Here is an 11,571-nt window from a genome sequence, read left to right as displayed (position 1 = left end):
CATTTTTAACTTCCCGTAGGGTAAGTTACTGTAATCGTCCAAAAATCGAAATTGACAATTTTTGCATTTCTCCACGTTTTGAAGGTTTCTAAACATTTTAGCAGACCTCAGAAAAAATGGATGTGTGCGTGTGTATGTATGTATGAATACAATTTTTCGGTCGGTTCGGTTGATAGGGAGATGTGCTGATTAGTTTTTGGCAAAGGCAGATCCAGCAGTTACGGAGATAAAGAGCAAGAGTGCAGAAAATAAAAATCGAGTTTTTGAGAGAACGGAGTATCCAATTGATGATCTAAAAACATTCAATTAGTAATAATGGGGAGAATGGTTATTATTTTTTTGCAAGGCAGGCCCCATTTCGAAGATACAAGGTTAAATGTGCAAAAATGGCAGTTTTTGAGGGAACTAAGCGTCCATTTAAATGATTCAAAGAACTTTCTGCTTGTTTTAACAAAATAATTAATTTTGGCAAAAAAAATTTTGTTGCATTTTTTTTTTTCAATTTTTTTTTTCAGAAAAAAAATTTTTGGCGAAAATAATTCGATTTTATTTTAATTCTGACTAAAGTTCTCATATGCTTTAAAAAATAATTTCAACTTTGCAATTCAGTTTATATAATTCTTATAAATATTAGACAATGATACAATATTATAATAATCTATCTGAAAACATTCAATATTCCTCGAATATTTCGTTACGGTACGGGAAGTTCTAGCAATTTGCCTTAAGGCACGATGCCATACACCCCACTAGTTTATATTATTATTTGATAGGTAATACCTATATATAGTAGAATCTCATCAAAAATGGGTCAACCTTCTAGAAACACTTGATCAAGGAATGTAGAGCTTGTAGAATACATAGTTCTGATTTCTGTTCAAATATCAAATTTAAAAAAATATCAAAATAGCTTATTATCATAGGATCCGATGATTTACATAATAATGAAAACATATCTATTACATTGTTGTATGGGTTTTTATTTACTCTGAATGACTGATGTGTAATTACGAGTGACGTGACGCATTTTATTGCGACATGTACTTTGTTGAAATTGAAATGAATACTGTTCATCATACATTCTGCAATGAGCAAGGTCACCTCAAATACTAGTTTAATCTACAGCTGATCAATACACACAAAAACATTATCTAATTGATAAATTATCTGGTCGAGGACATTTGTAAAGACTGTATTCATCTGCTTACCCATCCGTTTTTTTTTATTTGGATGGTTTGAAACATTCAATTTTTGTATGAATGTGAAGAATAGAATCTAAAAACTGATTGACTAATAGATAAAACTAACTAACTTTTGGAATTGTGCATGACGACCTGTGTGTATGCATGTCGTCCATAGATGACATAGTGTGTGTCACCATGGCTTCAATATTTATCCTTCTGCGTCAAATTATGGACCATTCTTTTTTTTATTGTAATACGTTTTTTTAAAGGGATAATTTATATTTTTCTGTAATGAAGTATAAGTATATTGAAACTAAAATTTAATAAAAACACAATATTGAACATTTTGTCATGAATTCAAAAATTTCATAGAGAAACGGGTTTTAGAAACAACGTCAGAATAATCTTGTTTCATATTTTATTGTTATAACAAGGAACAAATCGCTTTGCAGATAAATCGTTTTCTGGTTCATGACTGATAAGGCTATTTGATAGCGCTTATTAAACTTACATGTATATGAATATACTAGTATATAATAGTTCGTTTCACGATGGTTCGCGATGGACGCCTAAACTACTGAACCGATTTTGAATTTTATACTCAACTACAGGCTATAATGATAATCGCATTTAATATTCTAAGAATTTAAATTTAGAAATATCAATTAATTTTAATAGTTATGAATTAAAAAAACATTAAAATGACAGTTGTCAATATGTTTAGAAACTTCGAGGTACATCGATTTAGTATTTACTTTTATTTGCTTACCATGTTCATTCGGATACGACAATGTCATCAAAATATTATAAACAACATTGTAAATGCGAAATATTACATTTATCATAAATCATTAAAAAATTGACAGTTTACAAAATCATTTATTTTTGTCGGATTCAAAAAGGAACAAATATATTCTAATATGTATATTCAACTTAGGTTAGGTTAACATTATATTCGAAATACTAAAATTTTGGAAATTTCAAGAATTTTTTTAAGATGCATGTTTCTTATGAAATGTACTTCATGAAACAGTAGAGACTAACTTTTATTTCAAGTATTTATAGAGTTTTTTAGCAAACTAAATGGAAGTAGCATTTGGCTTAAGGCAATTTGCAAAATAACTCCGTCATGTGCAAATTATTGACTAAATCAATTTGAAATAAAATTTAGCAGCTTTTTATATTGTGACAGTATAGGTTTGAAAGTTTGTTAAGGTCCATAATACTAAATTATCACGAATTTTTGTAATTATTCCATTTTTTGTAGACATATTTTATTTTAGGATGTATAACAAGAACATTAATTCATAATATCATCATATAAAGTTACATCAAAATCATCAAAAAAGAAATTAACCCTTTTGCTACGAAACTGTTTTCCGCAGGACTAACGCTGTTATTCGGAACTATCCCATGTAGAAATTAATATGGTCTGAATCTACAAGCAATATAAAATCTACATTGGTCAAATTTGAAACCAATATCGGCTGGTCATAAAAATTGAACATTTTTTTATATTGAGGCCATATAGGTAAACCAACAATTGGTCTATATTGGTCTATATTTGGAAATTTGGAACCAATGTTGCCTACAAATTGTTGAATGTTGGTAAGGTAATATACAATTAGACAGAGAGCTGGTAAACATTTAGAATTATTAATTATTGAATTATTCTGAAACTTATAACTGATGTTGAAATATTACACAAATATTTGAAGATTTGAAGTTGAAATAATATAACGCATAAATCAATGTCATTTATTTAACAATAAAACACCTGAAATTTATTTATTTATTTATTTATTTCTGAAATGAACATATACGTAAATTTATTAAGAATGTTTTTGTGGAAATTCATTTATTAAATATAAACAATGATACAAATATATAACTGCATTAAAAATATGATTATTTATAAACACAAAGTGTCATAAATATTGATTATTTTTTAATAGATATTTATTAATACATATCAAGTAAACTTTTTTTATAACAATAACAAAAGCAAATAAACTTTCCTATTTATAACATCATCACTCGATAAAACATTTCACAGCATCTGAACATATTTTATTTGTTGTTAATATATTTATTATCCATTATGAAATATTTATTTCATCGTCTAGAACAGTCATTGGAAAACCTACCTTACATTTGATATATATCAAGTAAATTATAATCGAATAATTATTCGATTATAATTTACGTGATATATATCAAATGTAAGGTAGGTAAAGTAATAAAGTAATAAAAGCAAATTAACTTAACTATTTATAACATAATCACTCGATAAAACATTTCACAGCATCTGAACATATTTTATTTGTTGTTAATATATTTATTATCCATTATGAAATATTTATTTCATCGTCTAGAACAGTGACTGGGAAACTTTTTCAATCATAACCCCAAAATATTTTTGTCCAAGTTTGTATTGTCATCTGAAACCTCGTATTCCTTGTTAATAAATTTATAATATATCATTATATATTATCAATATGAATAATTTATGAAAGCGTTAAAATGAGATTGTAAAATGCACTCGACTCTACTTTTACCTTAAAAAATAATGACTTCATATCATAGTCTAGAATCTTGCTATGCAAATGTACAGATTTATTGACATTCCACATTGCATTTATTATAATCAAACATTATGACTATTCTGTCAAAATTTATATCTTTCCTTTCTATAATTTATTTAGTTACAAACTTTTGATGAAAAACTTTTCAATAACATTTTACTACTAAGCAAACCAGTTTCTCTATTTTCTGCGCTTACAACAATATTACCTGAAAATAAATAAGAATATGTTTTAAATGCAGAGACATATAATTATATTATAACAAGTATTGTCTTACCTTTTATAAATATGAAAGTGCAGTATGTCTTCACTCAAAAAGATTAGGTTATGTTATATTTTATTATGTTATATTTTATTATATTTCACGTAATATGTACAACTGATTTCTCAATGTGTTTAAACTCCTGATCAATATAAAAATCCTTAGTGAGAAAAATAAAATTATCTTGCATTTCTTACCATTTTTATTGAAAACTTGCAAATTTTGACATTTCGAATAGCTAGTTTCCGATTATTTATTAGAGATACTAATAATAATGTAGTTAGCAGTAATTATTCTAAAAATAAATAGCTATTAGTTACAATGCATAAACGCATAATTAAGTATTATACTCACCAATAGTAAAAAGAATTCGTCTATTAAAACTAAGGTTATGTTAGATATACATAACTTATTACTTAATCTATCCATCCCAAATCAAATCAGATGACGTAAAATTAAGTTGAACTTTCAAACCTTTGTATTTTAATCCAAAGTAACAACAAAGAAATGAAATATTGTATATTTTTCAGAGACAATGCTTACTAAACAATTGTTTACCAAACTTGTTTGTGGTATATATTTCGCACCAATGCACATTACACACATTAGAAAACAATGTACACTATAACACTATTACACATTACACATAACTGAAAATATTATTCGATTATTTCCAGCAAAACTAGTATCTTAAAACATACTATAATTAACAATTTTGCATTAAAGGCTAATGACGCCGTGTGTGACGCGCGGCGCTTCTTGTGGCATGCGTCATGCATAGAAGGCATAGAAAGTTCTAGAATCCTATACCTGCAATACAAGATAGTGAGTTGCTACAATACCATTGTATATCTTCGTGGTGTAATGGTTAACATCACAGCGTTTTAATTTTGATTTTGGGTTCAAATCCCAGTCCATTTATTATTATTTTTTTATTTTATAATTGTATGAGTAAATAAAATTAAAGTTTTCAATTAGTTTTATATATATCGGACAGTATTTAAAATAAATTACCCTGTAACATTTATAACTTTTTTATAATGAAAGGAAAACTGAATTTTTATACTATTCTCAACATTTGAGATTTTCATAAAGAAACCGTATAAAGTATTATACATCGTTAGAATCGTCTCAAAATTCTTAGTTTTTCTTCCACATATCACAACTTGGTATTTTAAACGGTTTGGCCTATAGGCGAGTTGCAGTGCCAAAATTCTAAAAAATTGGAAAATTTCAAGAAAATTATATGAATACACATGTCGAATTATATATCATTTTATTCGTAATTTTATTCTGCATTTTTCGTCTGAATAAACCTTTTAAGTATCCTTTACTGCTTAGATTGTAGCATAGGATATATGTGAATATATAGATCTTTGATCTCATTCCACTTCGACAAAATATTTAATTAGCAAATCAGATTTTTTCACAAAACAAACTTCTTTTTCGAGAAGTTAATTAAATAATAATACTTACAATATTGATGATAAAAAATATTACATCATATTTATTTTTCTAGAGAAGGACAATATTTATTAGCCGATGATAAAAAAATATTGCATCAATATTTATATTTTAGTTTGAGTACAATATTTATCAGCCTATGATAAGAAATATTGCATTAATATTTATATTTTAGTTTGAGGACAATATTTATCAGCCGATGATAAGAAATATTGCATTAATATTTATATTTTAGTTTGAGGACAATATTTATCAGCAGATGATAAAAAATATTGCATCAATATTTATATTTTAGTTTGAGGACAATATTTATCAGCCCATGATAAAAAATATTGCATCAATATTTCTATTTTAGTTTGAGGACAATATTTATCAGCCTATGATAAAAAATATTGCATCAATATTTCTATTTTAGTTAGAGGACAATATTTATCAGTCGATGATAAAAAAATATTGCATCAATATTTATTCTTCTATTTGAGGACAATATTATTAGCCGATGATAAAAAATATTGCATCAATATTTCTATTTTAGTTTGAGACCAATATTGGACAAGGCCATTTATAGAGATTATTGCCTCAATATCGGCTGACGTTGGCCTGGTCGATTAGTTGACATCATCACAGAACCGACGTTCGCCTATATTTGTGCAATATAGGCAATCACGGCCACAGAAAACCGATATTGGTAATATATTGTACCGATATTAATTTCTACATGGGATGTGTCGCTCAGTCAAAAATTTAAAATTACGCTTTTAAAACTAGAATTCTCAATAGTTTAACCTGTAGCAATAAATCTTGAAGCAAAAGCCGGCAAACAACGTGTCTTTCATAGATGGCACAGGTAGCCGAGTGAATGTCGTCCATGGACGACACTCGTAGCGAAAGGATAAATTTCGGAGTAACGGCCTGGTCGATCTTTAACAAAAACTAGTCGTCGCGATTTTCATTTAATAATCTTACGAAAGAGTTTTAAAATTACAAAATCTATTCAAGATGTTTGTACAATCGTGGACAAAAATTTTGCACTTCTTGCCAATAAAAGTTCAATCAATCGTCTTGCAATCGACTGATCACCGCGAGTCTTTATTTAATTTCATCAAAAGGCTTTCAAATTATTGAAATCAATGCAAACTGTTTTGAAGAAAACGTCGACGAATCGTAAATTTTGGTTCACTTGTTTACATTTGGCGTTAAACGATTCAAAATGACTTGAAACATTTAGAATATCGGAATTTTGGGCAACAAAATAAACTTTGCTCTTGGGAAGTTGACAATTTAATTTTTTGTTAAGCACAGTTTTATGCTCACAGGTTTTCTTTTGCATAAAATGTTCGAAAATTATTTATGAAAGTTAGCATTAATATATATATATATATATATCTTGGTTCACGGCAATCAGAAAATGCAATTTTATATTATTTTAGTATTTGTGATAACTATCATCTTATTTAGGAATTTCTCTATGAAAGGATCCCCTAATAGACAAATAGCTGACCAACATTGACTAGTTAGTTAATTATGATATCTTTATTAGTACATCTTCTTTAGTCATATTGGTAGGATGAGATTATAATTAATTATATTGAAATTGTTTTTATTCTAATGCGCTTATGAGTTATGCAATTCACATCCATTTTTTTGATAATGTAAATAATGATAATATGCACAACCTCAATTACATATATGATAATAATTGCTTCAATATTATCTTAAATGACAAACAGATATTCAACATGAAATAACACTGAGCATGTTTCATATACATGTATGTTATTTGTTTTATCATCCCAACTTGTATATTTTAAATGAGGCAAACATTTATTTCACACATACTTCTGAAAATTGCAGTTATTTTTAATCTTAGAGTGTGCACTTTTAATTATTGACTTTAAGAAAGAATATTTTTCGATTGAGTCATGCATATTTGTACATATTCACATATGATAGAATCAAATGGTAAAGACATTCAGGATTTTGATCTCATTCGGTATATTTTGTATCACGTTGTAATGATATTTATTAAATGTTTTTTAATATGTAAAACCGTACAGTCTTCGAGATTATTAGATATTATTTTATATTATATTTTAACTTCTAATCGCAAAAAAATTGAAATTAAAATTTTTATATATCTTTACGTTTCAAAGGTTTATGAAGATTTTGGCATTCCTTAGAAAAAACGGATGTATGTGTATGTGTGTGTGTGCGCGGATACAAATTTTCGTCGACGATTTTGGGAACACGGATCAACCGATTTGTGTAATTCAAAAAATATTCGATTCGTATTGATAAGGAAACGTGCTGATTAGTTTTTGGCGAAGGCAGGTCTAGCCGTTCCGAAGATACGGGGCAATAAGTGCCAAAAATGATAACTCAGTTTTTAAGAGAACGGAGCGTCCGATTTTAATCATTTTAAATCATTTTACTTGTATTGACAAGATGAGGAACTGATTAAATTTTTGGGAAGGCAGGTCCAGCGGTTATGGACTCTCAATAAAAATAAGTTAATAAAAAAATGTCATTTGGCGTTCAAAAATGTTTATTGGACTTATGCACATCAAATTATCAGATATTTTACTTGTACTTTTTTTTGGGTTTCGTACGAAGATTTTTAATTACGGTACGGGAAGTTCCAGCAATTTGCCTTAAGGCACGATGCCATGCACCCCACTAATTTATATTTTGAGATTATTAGATATAACAATATTTTATGTTAATATTTAATGTATACTTGATTATGGTTCTCAGTAGCTAGTGAATATCAACCCCCAGTAGGTATATATACTTGCCAGTTGCTTCAAATTAATTATTGATTTACAAGAATTTGAATAGGTTTGGTATACCTACTGTACTTATTAATAACATACTTTTTGCTTATTACATAATTATAGTTATATAATAAGGTGTAATGTAATATATATGTGGAAATCTATAGTGCTCGTATTTCTTTGTTTATCGAAGGTAATGCCCCTATAGTAGATGAGCCGGTGAACTATTTGACTAACCTGTTTTCACAAAACTAGAATTTTTTTAATGATATTTATTATCGTCCATTAAAAAATGGCAGTCTGGCAGTCATCCGAGGTTGCGTGATTATTTTCATAACCTGCTCCCACATGGCTCAAATTTTGAGGGAGTTATTCTTTTAACTGTTCAGAAGTAATATGTAAACAGCCAGACCATTCTAATGGTTGCAAGGGTCAGCAACCTCCTTTGTTAGCTGCATTTTCACTAGAGAATCTGGTATAATTCTCTTATTCAATACTGTCCTTGTATTTGTATCCGCATCCGCACTAAAACGTGGGCACACGAAGCACCTCAACTTCAACGGTTTCTAAAGACTCCTAAAAACTACTGGCTCTCTGGCAAGTTAGCGGGTTTGAAACAGTGTAGGTATACTTAAAAACAGTTATGCCAGGACAACATATGTGTAAGATAATAGTTGACCTAATAGTTAAGACAAACTTTTGTCGATTTTGTCACCGCCCAAAGCTGGTCTGCAGTTCATCCATTCTAATTTTTTGAAGTCTCAGAACATTTATGTATCTATGCAAATATGCATGTAAGATACGCATTTAAAAAGTAAGACGATACATATTATCTTTTTTTTCAAACCTCATTCAAGTTCTCGTAAGCAAAATTTGATAAAATGTCAGAGAAACATATTAATTCATTTCTACAATTAGTATTTTTAGGCGAAACTAATCATCTATAATCTATATGTTTGTGTAACATTTTTCTTCCATTGCAAAAATGTGTGAAACGAATTCAAATATGGAATGATATCTATCCGTAAAACTAGTTCAAAATGTTACGAATTATCAATAATTTTAGAATTCCTGTTTCTTACTTTAAAATAAGAAATTAGATCACCCTTTTAATTTACTGGCGCTGACTTCGTATTTCAGTAATTTTTATATATTCATCATTTGGAATATTCATGCTGACTGATTACAGATCACGTAGCTTTATCAAACCAGTAGTAATTTGAAAATCCCACAAACATTTTTTATGCTGACTTCACATAAATGTTGATAAAAAAAATTAGTATATGTAAATGGAGATAAGACAACGCATTGTTTCAGTTTTTAATTTTTGACGTAATGTTATCTAATTTCATCATTATAATATATTGGCATTTTAAATATATTCCAACAAAATAGTTATCTTGAAAATAATTAAACATATAACATAGAAATATTTGACAAAATTTTATTTTGACGTTAATATAATATATAGGTATCTTTTGAACTTGGTGTTAATATATGTATTAAAAGAGTCTGAGTGCGATTTCTCGGATAAAATAGAAATGTTAAGGTAATGCTTTGTTACGGATCTATAATCGTATGAGTTGATAGTCACGTGGTTTCAAAAGACTATGTATTCGCTGTGTGATCAGGCGTTTTTACACATAAAGCCTAACCTCAAAAAACTCAAATGTGAAATAATATAAGTATGTTCAGATATTAACTGAAAATCGCATTGATTAGTTTTTAGTGAAAGTAAAAAAAATATTTTCAAAATAAACAGTTGCGATATTTATCTGAAAAGTTCACATCCAATTTTTATTGAATAAAACGAATATTTTCACGAATCGGAAAGTTCTTGCAACTTGTCTTAAGAGAGAAGACTGCTTTAGAGGTTTCTCGGTTTTTCATTATTTCGATTCTTCCTAATTGGCGCGAAAGATTTTTTTTTTTTTTTTTTTTTTTTTTTTTTTTTTTTTTTTTTTTTTTTTTTTTTTTTATTTATTTATTTATTTACATATATACATTATTTTCATATCTCAGTCAGACAGAGGTGCCTGGTATGAGAGATTATGAAAAACAGTTTTCATATAATATTTACATTTCATTTGACTATAATATCTATTTCATTAATATAATATCTATATATAACTCTTCAGTCTTCTTTTTCTTCATTTCCATATAGTACTTCTTTATTTTTCTTTTAAAATTATCATTATCATTGGTCATCTTAATATAGTCTGGCAATTCGTTATATATTTTGGTAGCACTCCATATGACATTTTCTCTCAAATTCTTTTTCTATTGCGTTCAATGTGAAATTGTTGTGTTGTCTCGTGTAGTGTTCATGTATATCTTGATTTGTGTCTATTGTTGCACTTGTTTTAATTCGGTTAAATTTCATTTTGTGTATTAGTTTGCATTTCTCTATTTAATTATGTTATTTAGTGAATGATTATTTGTTTCTCTCTGCAAGTATTTGGTGGGTGTTAGATGTGGTAAATTATATGCTATTTTATGGCTTTATTCATTATTCTCTGTATGTCATTTAGGTTTGCTTTAGTTGTTTGGCTCCATGTTGTTATGCCATATAAAATTATAGGTATTATTTGCGTTTTAAGAATAGTATTTTATTTTTTTTGCCGAAAGAGTGGATCCTTTTCAATGCCCCTGTTAATGTTCCTATCTTTCTTTTTATTTTGTTTATATGGTCTGTCCATGTCAGTTTTCATTTATTATCAGTCCTAAGTATTTTATGCTTTCCACTTCCTCTATTGCTCTATTATTTACTTCAATTTTTAGTTTAGTGTTCTCAGTATTTTTCTATGTTTGAAATATATGTATTTTGTTTTATCTATGTTAATTGTTAGTTTATTTTCAGTTAGCCACTCGGTGTATATTTTCATGTCCGTGTTTATAATATCTTCGAGTCTTTTTTTATCCTTATCCGCATATACTATCGCTGTATCGTCTGCATATAATATGTATCTTCCCTTTAATTTTGCGTCTTTAAGGTTATTGGTGTATAATAGATACAATAAAGGTCCTAATACAGAACCTTGTGGAACTCCACAGGTTATGTTACATCCTCCACTTGTGAAATTTCCCACCTTCGTCCTTACCACTCTTTTCATGAGGAAATCTTTGATAATGCTGTAAGACAACCCTCTACACCTAAATCTATTAGTTTATTAAGTAATATGCCATGATCTACTGTATCGAAAGCTTTTTGTAAATCAATAAAAATTGCAACTGTGTGCATATTTTCCTCAAGGTGCTGACTGATGGTATTAGTCAAATCTATTAGGGCACCTTGTGTATTT

General features: G+C 28.1%; 1 long non-coding RNA gene across 1 annotated transcript; it reads right to left on the bottom strand.

The window, feature by feature from the left end:
* Positions 1–3,939: 3,939 nt before the first annotated feature.
* LOC113374456 lies at positions 3,940–4,248 on the bottom strand. Its single transcript, XR_003366985.1, has 3 exons — positions 4,229–4,248; positions 4,047–4,173; positions 3,940–3,977 (listed from the first exon to the last, which is right to left on the bottom strand). It is a non-coding gene; the product is annotated as an uncharacterized LOC113374456 (long non-coding RNA).
* Positions 4,249–11,571: the final 7,323 nt, after the last annotated feature.

This window comes from Ctenocephalides felis, unplaced genomic scaffold (genome assembly GCF_003426905.1).
Source record: "Ctenocephalides felis isolate EL2017-DRISC unplaced genomic scaffold, ASM342690v1 CF-g0.4_SCAFFOLD_01802, whole genome shotgun sequence".
Taxonomy (NCBI): Eukaryota; Metazoa; Arthropoda; class Insecta; order Siphonaptera; family Pulicidae; genus Ctenocephalides; species Ctenocephalides felis.
Note: the sequence above shows the minus strand (reverse complement) of the source record. Positions and strands in the feature narration are given on the sequence as shown.